The sequence below is a fragment of the Phodopus roborovskii genome, unplaced genomic scaffold (genome assembly GCF_943737965.1).
Source record: "Phodopus roborovskii unplaced genomic scaffold, PHOROB, whole genome shotgun sequence".
NCBI lineage: Eukaryota > Metazoa > Chordata > Mammalia > Rodentia > Cricetidae > Phodopus > Phodopus roborovskii.
Window position 1 is genome coordinate 13305352 of NW_026126571.1, and position 19225 is coordinate 13324576.

A 19225-nucleotide genomic window follows, 5' to 3' on the forward strand; every position below is an offset into this window, starting at 1 on the left:
GCATCTACATTCTTGTGTGCATACTCTTCACGGAGAGCAAGAGAGGAAAGAGCCAAAGGGAGGGCAGAATAAGAAAATACCAACACCCATTAGGCCTTCTGCCCCATCCTGGCCAGATATCTTTATTCTGTATTCACCGTGTTATGGACTCACCTTCAGGGTGAACCTCTGGAATTTTCTGTCCCTTTATGCTTAAGATGTCCTTTGTGTGCACATGCGTGTTTCTTCCTCTTTCCTATATTTGGCTTTATGTGCCTGAGATGAGCCTCAGGTCACCTGCTCCAGCTTCACTGGAACTTCTATCTTCTGGTACCTCCATGCTAACCCCGTAGGCACTAAGCTTCCAGGGAGCCTACACTCATCAAATGCTCCCAGACTGAGTCTGGGTCCCAAAAGGGAGCAGCTATTCCCCTGTGGTCATTAGCCAGGGTATGCAAGGTTTTGTTTTGTTGTTTTTTTCCCTTTGAAGAAAGGGATAGTCCTCTAGCTTAACAGGAAAAGTCAATACTACATCTGAAACATTAAACTGTATTTTTCCCATGTATCAAAAAGAAAAAAAAAATGGAGCTTGGCGTCTACCAGCCAATACATTTCTTGAATAAAACAATGTGCCAAACACCTACTTGTGAATGAATGAAGCTCTTAAATGAGAGGGGTGTGCCACAATACTTCATTGGTTTTACTTGCAGAACTTGGCTCTCACAAGTCAAGATATGCTCAGAATTGAGCAAAGTACGTTTCACATGATTCCCAGGCTATGCTTGTAGATGTTGGCTCCTATCGGTCAAAGAAGTTCCAGAATCACAGAAGGCACATTACATATGATTTGCAGGACCCCAAGCAACAGAAGGATACCTAATCATTCACTGCTATTTTTTTCAATTTTATTTACTTTTACTTTATGTGCATTGGTGTTTTGCCTGCAAGTGCGTACAGGTGTCAGATACCCTGGAACTCGAGTAAAAGACAGTTGTGGGCTGCCCAGATAATCAATAAAAAAACATCGTAAAATAAAAAGTTACTTTTATTCTAAATACTATCAAACTAAAAATATTGAATTTGCAACTTCTGGAAGAGCAGCCATTTCTCTTAACCACTGAGTTATCTCTCCAGGCCCCATTTGTATTATTATTATTATTATTATTATTATTATTATTATTATTATTATCCTGTATAAGACTCAGGTAGAAAGCATGCCTTCTCCAGGAGCATCTCCTATTCTTTCTCTACTAGATTGCAAAGTCCCCTTTGATGCCCATTGATTCACCGTTCGTAAGCATTATCCAAAATGAAGATTTATTTTGCTTCCCAATTTCTATTCCCAATTTTAAAAGAAAAACCGGTTAGGTTACCTGAAAACATTGATATTTTTATTGCTTTATTAAGTTACTGAACTAATTATCTCAAGTAAGGTAGAAGTCCCTGATGTGTACAATTTGTCCTGGCAATGTCCATTATGCATTAGAGTAAACCTGCTAGCTTGTATTTTAAAGTTTAGTGTGATTCTGTAGCTGGATGGAGAAAAGGTGGTCAGACCTGCCCTATGTGTAGATTATTATGGCTTTAAAAACTCATATTACACCAAAACTTTTGTAAAGAAAAGACAGAAAGAAACCAACATGGCAAAATATAGTTTTGTTCTACAAGTTCAGGATTACTCTAAAATGAAAACAGACAGAAGGACAAAGATTGGGATCAGGACAGCCAACCCCACCCCAGCCATGTGACCTAGGGCAGCTTTGGCGCCACTGCAGAGAACAGATGTGTGCTGGGGAGGTGGGAAAAATAGAAGATGCAGACTCAGCCCCAAACCTGCCCATCTGGCCAGGGGACCCTGGCTTTGGGCAGCGACAGAGGCCCAAGATGAGGAAAGGTTCAGTTTCTGGATTGGACGTCCTTGAAGAACCACTGTGTCCCACAATGCCACCTGTGACCATACGCAGTCTGCGACACTGCCTGAGGTCTTGGTGATGTACTGGGGCTTTACGGCCTCCGAGTGCCATGCTGACACGAGTGGCATGTGTGACCATCTGAGGCCATGTGGACGCTCACCGCTTGTGCAGGCACCGAGGAACACAAGTGGGTCAGTGGTCCTGATACGGCCAAGGGCTGTGTTAGTATCTGCAGCTGAGTTACCACTGAAGCCCATGTGATTGTCTGTGGTCTGGGCTACTGCCTGAAGCCATGCTAATGTCCTAGAGAGAGGGAGAGCTGCTCACAAGGGGGCCAGTTCTGATGCGGGTGAGCTGGTTCCACCCCCTTACAGGCTGTGGTGTGGACACAGAAGAGCTGACCCCACCCTGTTCAGACCATTGCACGGGCCTTCTGGCTTCGGGCACAGATACATGCAGAGAAAGACTATCGTCCGGCTGCTAGGGATTTGACCATGATCAAGTCAATATATGGACAACACAAACTGGATTGGAGACGTCAAGGGGGGAGGTGAGAGAGGATGTGGGAAGACTAGGAGTTAAGTGTGATCGTGGACATGATGTGAGATTCCCAGATAATCAATAATAAAAAATAGTAAGGTAAAAAGTTATTTCTAATCTAATATCAAACTAAAACAAAACATATGTCTTTTAAAAGTCTGAGGCCAGGCATGGTGACAATTAACCCCTTTTGGTGGTGGCAATTAAAAGCCTATAATCCCAGCACTCAGGAGGTAGAGGCAGGCATGTCTCCCTGAGTTTTAGGCCAGCCTGATCTACACAGTGAGTTTCAGGGCTGTTACACAGAGAAACACTTGTTTCAAAAAAAAAAAAAAAATGTGAGTAAATCTGCTGCCAAATTTCCTCGGATCAAGGTATAATAATGATTTCCTAAAATACTGGTCCATTCTTAATGGTATTTGCAAAAACAACAACCAAAAAAACCTTTAACATTAAACAACTCAGTGATTTTGTACTTTTTAAAAATACTAATACTTTTCACTGAGTTTGATGGACTTTTAACTGCCAGAAAATTGAGTCTTACCAGAGACAATATGTACTTTAAAATCTATTTGCCAGCCAGAAAGATGGCTCAGCAGGCAAGAGCATTTGCTGTACTTGCAGAGGACCCATATTCAGTTCCCAGCAGCCACAGGAAGCTCACAACCTTCTGTAAGTTAAGTGCAAGGGGGTAATCTCCTGCCTCTTTGGATACTTGGCATGCATGCAGTGCACGTGCATATGTGAAGGCAGAACATACATGCATGAAAACAATGTTTTTAAAAAAAATCTCATTATGAAAAGCCACTTGTTTTTGCTAAATGCTATACCACTGGAATTAGAAGCCACAGTTCCTTCTTCAAGACTGCAGATACAGGCCTGCTGGGTGTTCGGCCACCATACTTGAGGGCCACAGCCTGTTCTGAAGGCAAAGGAGCTAAAAGGACAAGCAATGTTTTTAACTCTGCCTCCAGCTGCCAAGTCTAAAGGATAATACGGCTCTCTAAAGTGTTCTAGAAGTCACCATATTTCGAGTAGGAGAGGCCCTGGAGACACCCAAAGATGGAATCTAAAGAGGGTACATTTTTACAAAGAGGGGTTCTTTACAAAGGCAAATGTCCTCAGTGCTACCAATGAAGCCAAATGGTCTACATGACCTTGAACAACACAGGACAAGACTGATAGGGGAAAAAAAAAAAAAAAAAAAAAAAAAAAAACACCTGCATGAGCCCAGAAGGCTCTTTACAATCAGCTAAGCATAACCCCTAAATTCCAGCTACCTACATGGTCTTGAACAGACAATAGTAGTGAATAGACACAGCATGAAGTAGTTGGTAATAATACAAAAACCAAACAAACAAACTGGTCTGTATTTTAAAAAGAGACTCTGTACTAGTTTGAATGAGAATGATGCCATAGACTCCTATGACTAGTCCTGAATGATTAGTCCCTATTGGTGGAACTGTTTGGGAAGGATTAGGAGGTGCGGATCTTGTTGGAATGAATGTGTTACTGGTGTTAGGCTTTGATATTTCTAAAGCCTACACTACTTCCCTGCCAGACCCTCTGGCAGGTAGATCTGGAGGAGGACCAGTCCAGCCCCGGTTTCCATCTGGGAGGAGGGCGGGGCTGAGTGGGAAGGTAAGTGTTGAGGACTCAGACTTCCCCCTTCCCAGTTACAGGGAGAAACACTACTGAGCCAGAAGTCTGGGTAAGCAGGATCTCAGTTTATTGCATCAAGCAGGGACTTGTATAGGGTTGGGGTAGGGAGTATGAATCTTAGGATGGGGTAAAGTGACATGAAGAGAAAGGGCCAATAATATTCCACCAAGCTAGCAGTTAGCTAGGCAGGGGGCAGTCTTATATCAGGCCTTGCTGAGTCATTCCCAGGTGGAGGTTACAGGCCAAAGACAGGCCGCCAAATTTAGCCAGGCTCAGGAAGTTCCACAAGGCCTCTGGTCCTGACCTTTTTAGGCCCAACACTCCCCAGTTAGCTCTCTCTCTTAGCGGCTGCCCTGGTGCCGTGCTGTGCCTGCCTGGCTGCTGCCATATTTCCTTACATGATAGCTGTGGCTGCTAACTAATCCTCTGAAACGAAGTCTCAATAAACTCCTTCCTTCTATGATTTTCCTTGGTCATGGTGTCTGCACAGCAATTGGAAAGTAACTATGACAAAATCTAGTTATTATAGAATTAAAAAAAATAGTTAATGAATTTCTACATCTTCTAGCCATACCTGTGGTGCCTTAGCTAGCAATCCTAAAATGTCTGGAATCAGACTCCCAGCTCAACCAGCTCTTCAAAATGTATCCTTCAGCGTATTTGAATGAAATATTACCAGGTCTTGTACCATAAAGTAACCTTGAACTAACATGATTACACTAGCTTTTTATTTGTTTGATTTTTAACTGCTGAAGCTATTCAGGCTGTACTTCACCTCCTATTCCTCCATTTTTGCCTCCAAAGATATCATCAAATTGACAATGGTCCTACCTTGGTTTTCCAGATAACTCAGGCTACAGCTAAATCTCTGGGAATTACATATTATCTTCATTCCTTTGGGAGACCTCAGTCCTCCTGAGACATGAAATGTGCTAATTAGACCTAAATTTATTTATTATGTATGAAATGCTCTAAGAATTAATACAAGACAAGAAAATATATATGAAAATATATATTATCTTCTTGAAAAGAATGCATATATCACCTGCGACTTAAATATATCCCCCAATTATGACTGTTATAGGAAAGGAAAATAAATATCTATCAATATGTACTGATTGGCAAATTCAGGTATATAAAAAATAATCAAAACAAACATTTTTAGAACAATCTTCAAATCTTTGGAGAGTCTAAGAAATCGGTTCTTGAATTTATAAAAATCCTGCCATTACATCTGAACTGGCCTGGTCTGAAACTTTGTGAAGACTGTGGACATGAATACAGATAGAGACTACCAGAGCCCTGTGAAAAAGAGCATTTCCTACAGAAAAATACAACTTTTAATAGCTGTACTATTTTTCAATCTCTGAAGATACCAACACTATCACAAATCCACCCTTTGGTCTACTTTTTTTCCTTCTGTTTCCTAGGGGATCTATATAGGAATGAAACTACAACCGTACTATAACATAATTTAAAATGAGAATTACAAATACCTCAACTGAAATGATTCAGCTGGTACATAAAAAATCCACCCAGTGAGATCATGACAGATGAGCAAGTCCCAATACAGAGATATAAGAAACGAGAAAACACCAAATACTGCTTCTGTAGACATTGATTACAATGAGAGTAGCCTTAATGAAATCCCAAAGAAAGAATTTAGAAGAGTAATTATAAAAATATTTAATTGAAATAGAAATGGATGCAAATAAACACCAGGGAAGGGAGTGAGTAAGAAAAAATATTCAATAAAGAGAAATACTGAGAGGAAAGGGCAGACATTTTATGTAAGTAGTGTTTCTCTGTGTCATGGCAGCCACTCCCAAATAACCACATAGAGTTTTAATATTAACTATAAACAATTGACCAATAGCTCAGGCTTGTTAGTAGCTCTTACATTTTAAGTTAACCCATATTTCCATTTACCCTCTGCCATATGGCAGTACCTTCTTTCAACACAGCACGTTCATCTTGCTTCTCTCTGTGTCTACTAACTCTGCTGTCCTTCTTCCCAGCATTCTCTCTGCTCACAAAGTCCTGTCTAGCCATGGGCCAGTCAGCCTTTATTAACAATGACAGTAGTAGATATTTGCAGTGTAAAAAGATGTTGCTATTGTCATCTTACAGATGAAAATGTAAGAGACAGAGTTCAACTGGAATGTATTTCAGGTCACACAGGGATGGTCAGCTAATTCATTCTTTAAGATTCCAGCTCGCATTGTCTTGACTACTAAGAAAGTGTTTAAAAAAATACAAACTGACAAAGCAAGAGAGAAAGCAGGAGATGACATAAGGTTGGTCCAAAAGGCAAGCAGATAGTTCTGCCTGTAAATATAGACTACAGGAAGCTACAGCAACTGAGCAACACACAGTCAACTGTCCCGCAAAAAGGCAATCCATAACAGACCAAAGTAATGATTTTGCAAGGATCTTGCCTATATACAATTTTTGTGAGTCAAACCTTTTTCTTACTGTGATTACTAGCAGGAGTGTGGGTGAAGGACTACTCATTAGGAACAGGGATAAGTCAAAAGCAGATTCATCACCAGAAAGCCTGCTACCACAGGTGAGAAACCTGAAAACTGCCACATTGGAGCTACACACACAGCTTACAGGAAGCAACAGTCCCAGCATCTCAGCTGGTCAGAGGAAGTTTCAGATTGGACAGAGTATCATTACAAATCGGAGGGATACATCACACAACAGCTCACCGCTTCTGATGGAGAATTGAGACCAAAACAGTGCCGACCTCATGATATGAAAACTGAAGAGACAAACTGACATGGCAGAAGAGGTAAAATTTTTCCAGGTCTGACCGCTGGAAGGAATTTACCTTGTTTGTTTTTGCACAATTATATAGTGGGAGTGAGCATTCTACAGTCGTCATTTCTAAACATGTTGTGTTGTAAGCTGATGGTCTAATTCAAATCATGCTTCTAAGAAATCATTTCTATTGGGAGCCAGGATAAGATAAAGCTGGTGCAACAGTCACTTCCTTGCCACAGTGAGCAAATACCTGGTAAGATGCAGAAGGAAGAAAGAAGGGTTTCTTTGGGAAGATACAGTCCATCTCGGATGTGGGAGCAGAGAGTAAACAGGAGATCGGGCCAGACTGTAAAACATCTGGGCCTACCTCCAGTAAGACTTTAACTCCTAAAGGTTCCATAACCTTCTAAAGCAATTGCCACCAGCCAGATAACAAAGTGCATGCTCCTGAGGAAGACATCTCACATTCAAACCATTCCAGGTAAACTGCTTTCAGATGATTTGACACAAAAATTAGAGCAAATTTAGAAAATATGTAACCACTCACATCTCATAAACTACCAGCCCTGAATATAAATTGCCTTTGCCATATTTGGGCACAAGAGTCATGGAGAAAAAGTTCTATCTGGGATAAGTAAGCTCTGCTGATGACTAAAAGAGATCCTTGGATTCTGGACAAGATATGTTCAGCAGTGATAGATTTGTTATTGAATATTAAATAGTTAAGCTGGGTTGGCCTATGATTCTACATGGAGATGGAAATAGCTTGTGTAACTATAAAACATAATAAAAATATCCAACACAATTGAAGAAGTATCTCTGAAAATCTTCTGGCAATCAGAAGTCCAGGCAAACTAGATGTGTGCAAAACCCCAATTCCCCTCAAAAGGAAAGTGGGGATTTTAAAACCATGACTTTGAGAGCAATTCTAATAAACTAATCTAGCACATTAATAGAAGGACTAAGTGACATTTTCCCCAGAAATAGATAAATAGATTCTCTAGATTCCCCCTCTCCAATACTATGAATAGTAGCCAGTAAGGGTGAAGTTTCTCGATCAGTAGCAGCTTGATTTTCCATGTTCTGTTACTCATGTATGTGATATATTCAGTACTGTTGTGTTCTGGAGGCCAATCAAGAGCATTGGCAATGGCTTCTAATGTTCTGGGGTCAGTGGGATCTTATTGGAAAATAAGTCCAAAAGAAGAAAGGCATTCCTTGAGCTGGCCCTTTCATTGTTAGTCTTTGGTATCTAATAGGGGCATTGTTACTCCACTATTAGATAATTTAATTTTTAATGTTTTGTGTGTGTAGATAGATAGATGATAGATAGATTGATAGATCGATAGATAGATCAATAGATAGAGATATATGTTAGGAAGCTTCTTTGGTAGTAGGTTTCCATATAACTTTTTTGAAAAGTTTTCATGTAGAGGGAAAATGTCCTTGTGCACATAGATAAGCATTGGAGAACACAGAAATGTTAAACACACAAAGTTAACAGAAAAGATGTATAACCTATTTTCCTCCCAGAAGGCTGGAAATGGATGTTATAGCCTGCTGACCAGGCCCAGGTAACATCTGACTTCCCCGGACTTTTATGTTTATCCCAGATTCTTCCATCCTAGACCTTTATCTTGATGTTGTTTCTCGGTTAATAGAATCCATCTTTATGGGAGATGTCATAAGTACTTTACAAATGGAGCAGAGCCTAGATGACCTCTATGCTATCAGTAGAGACAAGCCACTCCTGACTCCCATAGACTTTTATGTTTATCTTGGTCATTCTCCCTAGACCCTTACTTGAGCATTGCTTTCAGTCAATAGAAGCCATTTTATGAAAGAAGTTATATGTACTTTACAAAAAGTTTCAATGTAAACATATCTCAAGCTTTGTTGTATAAATGGTATTAAATTATCATCAGGAAACTTTCCCCCAGAATTGTGCTGTGCTTAAATATGCCTAAAATAAACCATCTGGTGTCATACTCTAGAAGTTTGAACCAACTCCAGCTACTGAGTTGTGTTGTAAGGGATTTCTTTCTTTCCTCATGGAGATCAGCTCTCTGATGACCCTGGTATTTGCAGAGACCCCCTCCTCCACATCCTCAGTACTATTTATTCTTCCAAGTTTCCCTCTTTGTCCCAGCCCTTATTCCCCCACCACAATTTATTTCTCCCTTTCAATACCTTATACCAGTGCATTCCATCACTGGTCCTGTTAAAGTCCCTCTCCAGGGACCTTTAGTAATTTCCTGTCCTCTATGGGCATCTCAAAATATGGCACATGGAATGTTATATGTTAAGAATAAAAGGCTGGAGCGATAATTCTGGGTGGCAGAGCCTTTCTCACTTTCTTTTGAAATAAGGAAGCCTGAATGTTCATAAGTGCAAGGCTGGCGAGCTTAGAGGCTCGTTAGAATCAATCCATCACAGTCCAATCTCCCCTGCTGCATTTGGATTTCATTTAGAAAGAACCAGGTGACACCCTAGTTCTCAGCCACAGTCTGAAGAATGAACACTGGTTAGAAAATGACCTTGACAAAGCCACAAGGACACGTGGCAAAGTGAATTATGAGCCTGTATCGAAGGCTCTCATCAGTGGTCCTGGAAAGGGTGAAGAATGCCGTGTGCATGGGAAGTGGTGTTGGTGCCCTGAGAATTGCCATATGTCTGCAGATTTGCTCTTTACCATTTTCTTTAGTGTGTAAATGTGCACTCCAGCATTCCACAGACCAGGCAAATAGAGGCCAGAGTCAGGTTCTGCTCTTCCACTGTGGGTCCCAGGCTCTGGGCATTAAAAGCTCAAGATTGTCCTGTTTTCTCTACATGTTCTTTACCCACCGACTGAGCCATTTCAACTGTCCATTTTTTTTTTCTTTTAAAATAAGGTGCTTATATGATTTACTAAATAGGACCTGATCCCTTGAGTAAAGAATTCAATTGTAGCTATTCCCTCCCATACAAGCCTGGAAAATAACTAAAAGTAGGTGACATAGTGCAGTAAAAACAAAATTCTATATAGATATAAATTATTTATTACAAACCCTAGCTTGGCTGGATAGAAGACTACCAAACCTCAGACTGAAATGGCCCATGACATAGGTCTGGATAGAAAACACCAGCAAGCAGAAATATCCCAGAATCTTAAAGTATACAAAGCTAGAGCAACAAATCACAGTAGGAAAAGTCTCAGATGATCACAGCAGCCTAGCAATAAAAGTAAGTCCATGAAGCAATGGCTACCGTGGAAATAGGCCTATATAGGGCCATGAGCTCATGAATATCATGACAACAGGATATGGGCCATGAAAAATAGTTATCCCAGAGCTCAGGAAGCAGGTGCCAAGTCTAACTGGAAGCTAAAATTAGGGACTTGGATGACAGGATCCAACGAGACTTAAGAGAATAGGAAAGGACCATTGGCTTGGGCTAGGGCTATGGGAAACTCTTGACAATGAAGTGTAAAGAAAATGGGAACAGAAGCCCAGTTCTTAAAGCGGAGATATAAAGCATAGTGAAGAAACAAGTCAACAGACCATTTAAGAGTAGGCCAAAGGCAAGCCATAATCAAGAATGACTTAGTGTATGTGAAGTTACAAAGAGTAATTGTTCTGTTCACTTCACAGAGGGCTGACTCGATGCTCTACAGCTGGGCTCCGCTGGTATCAGCTTAGCTCATTGGCATCAGCTGAGGATTTTCAGAGTGGATCTCAGGTCAGGGAAGCTATCCAGTTACTCACAAGGCTCTGTGAACATCTATGTCATATGTGGGTATAACTATGTCAGTCCCTGTGCATGGCTGCACTGATGTCTTTTGACTTTACAATGGGGAGAAAGCAGGCACCACTTAGAGGAGACAGTACTTTGAGATCCTTTCCTACAGTGTGCTGCAATGCTAACCAGTGGCATCCATATTAAATGCAATGTTGTGAACTTACTTATAGGAACAATGGCATCTTCCTAAAATGAAGATGTCTGTAGTTCCCAAATAGAAAGGGCAGTCAGAAGCCCTACTTCTTAAGTCTACAGCTAGGAGATCTTCTTTCTTCTTCATTCCACACCCAAGGCTTTCAAAGGCCAGTTTGCTTCTCAGTGTTTCAAGGCCCAGTGGTCAGGGAAACTAAAGGGAGGCCTGTGGAGAATCTTGGAAAGGCAATTTTCAATTAGTGTACAATAAAGAAGCTGGTCGTGTGAGACTCCTAGGAAGTGACTTTCAATTTCAATGACCCTGAGACTGTAGGTGTGAAGGAAAGAGGTTTGTTCACAGGGAAGAACAATTTATAAATGGCATCAGACCAAGCAGGTTCTGATCAGAGTTGGCTTGTGTCAGACGGCTTCTTTTATCCTCTGCTCATTTCCATGTGAAGCACGGAGAAGTCATCCTTTGATGTGAGTATTCCAAGAGTGCCTGCTGTCACCACAGCCAAGCTACATCCCTGGCGATATAAGAACAGAGGGGAAACAGTAGGGCTTCACAGCCACACTGGCAGAGCAAAACAGCATGACTCACTTAAAAAGTGCCCCACTTTAACCAAGCTAATTTCTGTGCCTTACTTTTTGGCAGCTCAAAGTAAAGATGGCAATATTACCAGAGGGACATGAAGAGGATTAGAATATTGGTACTCCAATATTAATTACAACATAAAAATAACAATATAAAAGCAGATAATATTGATGCAATTCATGACAATAGGAGACTGTTGCCTGATATACAGCAGAAACATGGTGAATATTCCTTACAATCATCAATATTATTAAATTATACTGTCATTTTACTATCTCTGTACTTAGTACTTCTCAACTCTGGCTACATGCTAGCATTACCAGGGAACTGTTAGATCCCACCCTCTGAGATACTAATGTACCCAAATTGGATGAGTGTAGACATCAGGTTCCCCTGATGACCCATGGGTAATCAAGTTTAAGAATTATTTACACAAATAATGACTCCCTTGATTTTAGTAATAAAGGGGCATTGTTGATCAAACAGGCAATTGGATAATGAAGTCATAAATGGGTTTAATATGCTCACTAATGAACCCCAAACAAACCAATTACATCACCATTTGGGAGAAATCAGCTTTGTGGCTTCAATTTAGGATGTAAAAGATTTGAATCTGTAATGCTTGCATGATGGATTCTCATCCCATGGGAATCACCACAAAACTGTAAACTAATAAATCGTGGCCAATGCATTGCTTCAAGGGTTCCATTGGACAGATACTTGTCAAGGCAACTACAAGGGGATAAGCCTGATCTACTCAAAATGGTGTGTACACTCAAGCAAAGATTGTAATCACAAGCTGCTATTATTCCTTCGGGTTGGCTTATCCTGAGGGTAGCACATAATCGCTGATATTTGTAGGATATCAGCTAATAGCCTACACACTATTAGTTTAACCAGAAATTCTGCCAGCACTGCCATTTCTGAGGCACTGCCACAAAAATCGTTATTAATGCTACATTTTCCACAAAATTCTCAATGTCAGCAAGCAAGAAGTCTACCTTCCATTTGGAGTCTAATTAGCAAATAGCTCTATTGTCCAATGGAAGGAAAATGCTTTGCCCCTTACCACAGCTGAATCTAATTACAGAGAGTCCACCACCACCAAATAGCCTGGAAATAGTAGTCCGTGTTGAACCCCACATTATCAGTCTCTGAGTTTAGAAAGGTAGGTAACCAAATTTTTTTCAGTGTTTTGGATAGAAGCAACTTTTATTTTTTAATCAAGAAATTGAATACTGCTTAAAGACCAATTGTGAGACAATGAGAAAATAGGTTTCTATAATTTGTTTTCATAAGTCTGAAGAGAGATGTACCACTGTATTCACTAGTTGAGAGGGAAGAATCCTTTGCCATCCTTATTATAAGATTGTACCAAGGTTCTTCTACACATAGATCTTAAAATGCTTTCTCTGAAAGTTCATTTGTTTAATGCTTAAACAAATCCAGAACTGAAAATCAATACCTTTCAAATTGTTGCAGAATGCTTTTGGCTTTTTAAATTAACTTTTAGGTTAGCACACATAGTAGTGGGTTTCAGCATGGTGTCGTCATACCTATTAAAACTGCTTTGAGGTGATGGACGCCTGGAAGCCCATACAACAAAGGCCCGTGGTGCTGGGGCCGCGCGGGCTCTGCCGCTGTGGCTGTGCTGGGCGCCCAAGTACGAGGGAAGTGGGCGCCTGTGCCGCTTTGGGGATGGACCTGCGTGCCAGCCAGCCAGTGCGTGCACAGCATGCTGTGTGCAGAGCCCCAGTGTGCGCCTTCCCCTGTGTTCAAGCTCAGGAGCCTGCACTCCCCTAACCTGCACACCCAAAGTCGTCTTTGCCCTCTTCTGAGTGTAGGAACTCAGTGGGCTTCTATTTACCGTGTGTAACCGTTTTTACCGTATTTACCGTTTAGAGGGTGTATTGGACCTAAATGTGTTTACAATTGTGTTTGCACATCCTGGCTGTTGATAGATATCTGAATGCCAGTCTGAACTCATGAATCCGTTGTTTGCTAGGCTCAGGGAGCGCTACCAATTCAAGCCCTGCCTCTCTATTCTGTGTCTGGGGAAAAAAGTCCCTTCTGTAGCACAGACTCCATTGTTCCTGACGAGTTTATACTGCAAACCCCATCCATCTGCCCCCCATATCCCCTGCGATTCTATTTTATTTTTTGAGACAGGGTCTCAACAGAGACCACCCGCCTCTGTCTCATAAGTACTGACATTAAAGAGTGTGTACCACCAAAAAAAAAAAAAAAAAAAAAAAAAAAACTGCTTTGAGATACTATCCCACTCCAATCAGAATGGCTATCAACAACAAAACAAAACATAAGAGGAATTAACAATCACCGGTCATTAATATCTCTTAATATCAATGATTTCAACTCGCCTATAAAAAGATACAAGCTATCAAAATGAACACAAAAACAGGACTTGTCCTTCTACTGCATACAAGAAACACACCTGAATCACAAAGATAGACATTACTTCAGAGTAAAGGGTTGGGGAAAGCTTTTCTTATCGAGTGCACCTAACAAACAAGTGGGTGTAGCTACCCTAATATCTAACAAAACAGACTTCAAACTAAAATCAATCAAAGAGATGGAGAAGGACGCTGAGCATCCATGTGAGCCCAGGAGCCAAGATTTCTACACATCTTTGCCAAAGAGTGCTCAGCAGCCAAGAGACCCCATCCAGCTCACAACCACCTATGACTCCAGATCCAGAAGGATCTACTTAGGAAGGGTCCAGACATGCATGTGGTGTACGCCACACATGAAGGCAAAGCATTCCATACACATCAAATTGTGTGTGTGTGTGTGTGTGTGTGCGTTTATCAGTATTTCAAATTTTTACAGATGATGAACCATAATCCCTTATATACTATTTTATGGTGCTTAAATCATTTTTATTTATTTTTGGTTGACACTTACTTATATGTGTTTATGAAGTAAAACATGGTATTTTTGTTCATGTATATAGTAAGTACCATCAACTGGTAACTGCCATATCAACCATGTTACACTTTCATCATTTCTTTGTGGAAAATATATTCAAATTCCTGGTTTTTCCTTTATAACTACTCTGTAAGAATAATGCAAAATAATGCAAATTACTTCACATCCTAATTACAATTTCCCTTCTCTCCTCTCCTCCTGTCCCCTCCACTCTGCACCCCAAATCGCTCCTCCTCTAATTCTTTTCAGAGAGGGGCAGACCTCCTATGGGTGTCAGCAAAGCATGGCATATCAAGTTGAGGTAGGACTAAGTTCCTCCCTTTGCATTAAGGCTGGGTGAGGCCACCCAGTATAGGACATAGGTTCCCAAAATACAACTCAAGTGTTAGGGACAGACTCTTATCCCACTGCTAAGAGTTCCACATACAGACCAAGCTACACAACTGTCACACACATTCAGAAGGCCTAGGTTAGTCCCATGCAGGCTCCCTAGCCATTGGTCAAGAGGATTCCCTTTTGATGACTTGACACCACTGGATAGTGTAATCCTTCTGCCCTCTCTTCAACAAGGCTATGGATCTCTGCATCTGCTTCCATCCGTTATTGGATGAAGGTTCTCTAGACCTTCAAGACCACAGCAGCAGCATCTGCCCAGCTTCTAAATGGGTGTCCTTTTTTCATGAGAACTCTTCCCTGGTGACTAAAAACCCTCCCACTCCTCTCTATGCTGCTGCACTGAGGAGCAAGGATTCTGGGACACTGAAGCCATAGAAGACGCTTTGCTGGGGACTTTGGGCTTTATGTTTGAAGGGAAAACATTGGACAGGATTTAGGAGGGTAGAGAGACAATCCCACTTACATTTTGAAAGACAAGGCAGTTACTATGTAGGAATAATAAACAGCACCCCCACTGAAAGACCCCAAGAGTTCGGAGCCTGTCAGGGGGAAGGCCCTTGCCCCCAAGAGACGAGACCAGACCACTGGATGCATGTGTAAGACCTTATTTAATGCTTACACACAGGTACCTGTGGACGCTTCAGTCTTTCGGGAGACTGAGAGAGCGTGCATGGTTAAAGTATATGCAGTTTATATAGGGTTGGTGAGGCAAGAAGCAGGCCTACAGAAGCAGAAGCATGGTTACAGGGATTTCATTGTTTTTTCTAAATGTAGCAGTTGTAGTTAACCAAGGAAAGTTGGTTATTCGGGTTGGGCACAAAGAATACAAAGAATTGAGTTATGACTATCTCAGCATCCTGGATACCGTCCTGCTGATCTTGCTTTGGTCCAAGCTGCAGACCACAGATATCTGGTTGGTGTCAGATGAGAGCAGCAACCTGGTTCCCTCCTGTACTTTTCTCATAACTCGACCTTGGCAAATTAGCAAGAGCAGCTCAAACAGGCAATATGCATAGTGTGGGTCTTTCACCACCACACACACTAAATGTTTGCAAAAGTTTAGATGAAGGACCATGGTGACTTGAACTGGACTCAGGCTGTGAACACGGTGGGGAATGATGGTATTGCGACTATTGGAAGAAGAGTCTAAATAGTTGTGTTGTGGGTTAAATGGTGAGCCTTAAAAGATGTATGTCCTCCTTTATCTTAGCACCTGGGACCTGTGCATATAATTTCATTGGAAAATGAAGATGTTTATCAAGTTCAAATTTCCAGGATGATATTATCCTTGATTATACATATGGACCCTAAATTCAATGACAAATTTCTTTATAAGAGAACAGAAGAGAAGACACACTCACACAAAAAGAGATAACTTTAAAATACAGCTATGGCAGGTATAATGAAAAGGTATTTGAAAGAACTGAATTGTCAGAAGTAGATGTCATCAAAATTCCCATTTGTGCTGAGGAGAAAGTGGGTCCAAGAGATGAAACACCCTGCCAATTGATGTACATTTTTCTTTAGGCTGGTATTAATTTCATTTTGAAGTTACAAAAAAATTATCATTTGCCTCTTCCTGTTTTCTTTTACTTGTTTTTCTCTGTAAGTAAATAATCAGTTACCTTCGATATTTAGTGTTGACCTTCTCCTTGAAAGGAAAAGAAAAACAAGGTAAATATTTCAAACTAGAGGCCTATTTGTCATCTCTGTTATTAGAATATTTCAGCAATGTTTGGGGAGGCGTAAATATTTTAGTAATGAATTTTTTTTACTCACAAAGACTTTCTTAAAAGAGGAAACACACATTCACAGCATGTTCTTGCACCTCAATGGTTTCCTTCCACTCAAGATTGGAGCATTACAAAGCAGTGTTCTTTCATTTAAAAAAAAAAAAAAGAAGTCAATATTTTTATTCCAACCCTGACCAGAAGCCTCAGGGTTACAGAATGAATCATTGAATCACTTAAGAACTAATCAGCTTCGGGAGCTAGTGTTGGACCTGACATAAAAAGATTTCATTTGACCTGACCACAGCAATTAGCCTACAACAGAGTTGCAGGAATCTCAGTGTTGGTGAGGTGGCCCTGGCTGCTGCTTTTTGTTTTTTATGTTTTAGTTTGCATTATTATTATTATTATTATTATTATTATTATTATTATTATTATTTTATGTCTACGTGGATAAATAGAAAAGGATTCAGAGCTAAGTGTCTCTACTACAGACCAATGGGTGTCTGATTTGGGAGGAAAACTACAGGTTTCAGGTTTCAACTGTGGTCCCCCTGAACCCTGATGACAAGTTTAAATCTGTATAATCAATTTTTACATTCATGCTATAGATAGGGGATTTCCACGGTATCAGTCATGTCGGTGAACTCCTGACAGGCAAGCCCTGCACTTCCACCTGCTTCCCCTGGAAGCTTTGTTCCAGAGCTCAGTTTCCACTAATGGGTTCAAAACATTTAGTCAGACATAGCTGAAGGTAAAAAATGTCAGTCTGTAGGATAGTGGAAAGCAACAAAATGCCTGTGTGTAGGATAGCAGAACTTAACAAAATTCCTGTGGGTAGGATAGCGGAAGGTAACAAAATGCCCATGGGTAGGATAGTGGAAAATAACAACATGCCCATGGGTAGGATAGTGGAAAATAACAAAATGCCGTGGGTAATATAGTGGAAGGTAACAAAATGCCAGTCTGTAGGACAGCAGAAAATAACAAAATGCCTGTCAGTAGGAACAGAATGAAAAGCAGTTAGAATCAAAACAAGTAATAACAGGACAAGAAGCCCTGGGCAGAGATGGGTGCTCAGAGCAAGGTATACAGCCCAGGAGTTCTGTTAGGAGGCACAAGTGACTCTCAAGACTTGTGTGTGAACTAAGTGGGTGTTATTTCTCATGCTAAATAATTATGAAGGGTCCTGACCTTTGAATATAGAATGACAAAAACACACATGTTCATTTGGTCCAAGAAATAATGGTGCCTTTTTTGGAGAATTTATGGTGGAGCGGGGTTGAGTATAGTCTTATTAGCCTATGATTCTTGGTTTTTCTGCCTCTCGTACACAATGTGCCCATAAGTTTTTACTTTCCCTTTTCACGCACTGTTAGTGATTCAGAAGTATGCTACCTCCTATGTGTTTGTAAAGCTTCTGGCAGTCATCCTGTTATGAATTTTGTGATAGAATTGAGGGTCAAGAAGATATTTGAAAATATTTTAAAGTTGTTGTTTTTTAAAATTTTGTTTGTAGCCTAACATAGCCACGGAGCCACGGATGGCAGGATTAAATGTTCTATTGTGAGGATTGAATCTATCTAACAATACAAAGTATTCTTAGAAGTTTCTGACCATAGCAAAATGCAAATGTTTGAGAAAGTGAACATCTAAGTGCACATATTTGATCACTGCACATCATATACTGGTAGTGAAACAATATTCTTTACCCCATGGATATGCAGCATTATTGTATGCAATTAAAAAATTTAAAATGTCTTTACAGGGATAAGTACTTTTTATTGAATCTGGAGAAAAACAGAAATAACTAGCAAATTACTAACTTTATTTTATTTTATGTAGTTTGGTTAAAATAATAAATAAAGCAGTTTTGTGAAGGAAAAATTAAAAATTATGGCTTGTGGCAAGAAGGGAAAACTAGAGAGAACAAGAATTTCTGCCAGTAGATAACTCCCTGACTACAGAGTACAGAGCCCACATGCTGTTCTCAGGAGATAAAGAAAAAAGAAGAAAAAAAAAAAAAAAAACCCTAACCTTACAGGTGTGCCAATCTTGCCTATCCATGATGACCTTGTAAAGAAACTTTGTGCTCTGTGAAATCTCCGTAACCTTGGAAACCTTGTGAACTGAGACCAGAGGTCTGAAGCCTCCCTTTCCCTTTTAAAAACCCTTCACAATTGTAAGCAGGTGCCTTACTCTTCAGATAGAGTGAGGTCCCAGCTGTTGGTTCTTAGCAATAAAAACCTTTTGCTTTTGCAGTTGGGAGTCACTTCCTTGGAGGTTGAGGAAACCCGTATGCACATTTTTATACTCATTCTTGTTCTTCATTATTGGTCTGCCAAGGTTTTCCATTTCTTCATGACTTAATCTTCTTAAGTTTAGAGACTAGGAATTGTACATTTTTTTTTTTAGACTTTCCAATGTGCAGTTTAAAGATATGAAAAATCTGGTGGAGGAGATTACTAGTTAAGTAAAGTGCTTGCCCTGCCAGCTTGGGGACTTGAATTTGATTGCCCCAAAACCCATATGAAAATACCCGGGGATGGTAGCACACTTCTAACCCAAGTGATGGTAAGGGAGACAGTTTTATCTCTGGGTCTAGATGACCAGTAAGCCTAGCCTACTTGACACATTCTAGGTTAATGGGACATTCTGTTTCAAAAGTCAATGTTGTGGGGGCTGAAAAAAATGGTCCATCATTTCCATACATCTACTACAGCAAATGCATACTCTTCCCACAATAAATAAATATTTTAAAGGCATTATGCCTTTGTATCAAT

At 40.4% G+C, this 19225-nt stretch overlaps 1 pseudogene; it reads left to right on the forward strand.

Annotated features, from left to right (window-relative positions):
* LOC127235871 (transcription factor Spi-C-like) overlaps positions 1-19225 on the forward strand; it is a 48715-nt pseudogene that overhangs the window by 6384 nt on the left and 23106 nt on the right.